This window comes from Leopardus geoffroyi, chromosome D3 (assembly GCF_018350155.1).
Source record: "Leopardus geoffroyi isolate Oge1 chromosome D3, O.geoffroyi_Oge1_pat1.0, whole genome shotgun sequence".
Lineage (NCBI taxonomy): Eukaryota > Metazoa > Chordata > Mammalia > Carnivora > Felidae > Leopardus > Leopardus geoffroyi.
The window spans coordinates 45,510,934-45,512,920 of NC_059339.1; positions in this window are offsets into that span (position 1 = coordinate 45,510,934).

The window sequence follows — 1,987 nt, forward strand, 5'->3', positions numbered from 1 at the left end:
CCCCTTTGGAAAATAGCCTCTTTCTCTCACATCTCCTGTTAAAATTAATTTAAAGTAGCAGTGAGCCTATCAGGCCAAGTTGTCCAGTTTCACATGAGAAATTTCTCATCGTTCCCCAGCACACAATCTTTCATGGCTTGTCTCCATGTCTGAATTAGACATGGCTCTGAGGTCACTGAACCTCAAATTGATGAAACCCCTTGAATTGGCTTGGACAAAGAGTCATCCTGTGTATTTGTTAAATAAAATTATCTAGTGTCTTTCAGATTCTTTTACAATGAACTAATTCCCTTGTTTCTTGGGAATTCTTTGATATTCCAAAAGCTTCTGGCACATTTTACATGAGACTTTTCTAGGTTCTTCTTCCTTAGAAACAGGAAGTTGACAAAAAGCTCCAAACATTTATTTTAGTTCCCAAAATTGGGATGGATGTCCAGAGGGTTCTAAAAATAGTAAACAGCCCTTCAACATTGAATTTTGTCTTTACCAAAATATTCAATCGATCTAAATTTAGTCTGAAATCTATCCAAGACCCACCTGGTTAGGTTTGGAGACATCTTGACACTCACTAATATTCTTGGGTCTGAAAATATTACACCCGGAAAATTGCTTTATTTCCATCCCGTGACAAAATAAATGGTTATAATAACAACAAACATCGTTGGCGAGGACAGCTTCTTTTCATTGAACCATTCATTCTATTCTCTCTTTCATAACAGGAATTGGTGTTTCTAATCTAGGGACCACATCTACCTTGTTGCCTGTTTCTTTTTTAATAATACACCAGGTGAAATCTTTATAAAATTAGTGTTTTAAAGTGAACTGTTTCAAAGTGAACAATACAGAGGCATTTGTTCTATTCACAGTGTTGTGCAACCAGCATCTCTATCTGGTTCCCAACATTTCCAGCATTCCAGAGGAAAACCCTGTGCACATTAAGCAATTTCTCCCCGTTCCCTCCTCCCCAACCCCCAGCCCCTGGCAACTACCCGCCTGTGTTCTGTCACTATGGATTTATCTATTTGGGATCTTTCATATAAATAAAACCGTACAATATGTAGATTTTTGTCTGGCCTCTTTCACTTAACATACTGGTTTGGAGGTTCATCCACAGTGTAGCGTATGAGAGTGCTTCATTCCTTTTTGTGGCTGGATAATTGTCTATTGTGTGTGCATATAACGATTTATTTATCCATTGATGGATATTTGGGCTATTATTACCTTTTAGCTATTATGAATAGTCCTGCTATAAACATGTTTGTACATGTACTTGGTCAAGTTCCTGTTTCAATTATTTGGAGTATAGACCTAAAAGTAAAAATTGCTGGGTCATATGGTAATTCTATGTTTAACTTTTTGAAGAACTGGTCAAACTGCCTTCCACAGTGGCTGTACCATTTTACATTCCTACTAGAAATGTATGAGGGTCCAATTTCTCCACATCCTTGCCAACACTTTTTTTTTTTTCCTTTAAAAAAATTATGGTTATATGAGGCACCTGGCTGGCTCAGTGGGTACAGCATGCAACTCCTGATCTCAGGGTTGTGGGTTCGAGCCCCACACTGGGTGTGGAGATTACTTAAAAATAAAATCTTCTAAAAATAATAAATAAAATTATTATTATAGCTATCCTAGTGTCATTGCCTGTTTTTTTTTAATAAAGTTTTATTGGAACATAGCCATGTCCATTCGTTTACATGTCTATGGTGCTATAATGGCAGAGACTGTGTAGACTATAAATCTGAGATATTTACCATGTGGCCCTTTAAGAAAAAGTTTGCTGGGGTACCTGCTTGGCTCAGTTGGTTAAGCGTCCGACTTCAGCTCAGGTCATGATCTCAGGTCGTGATCTTCATGAGTGCAAGCCCCACATCAAGATTTCTACTGTCAGCACAGAGCCCACTTCAGATCATCTTTCCCCACTCTCTCTCTGCCCCTCCCCCTCTCATTGCGCCCCCCCTTTTTCCCCTTCCCTTCCTCAAAATAA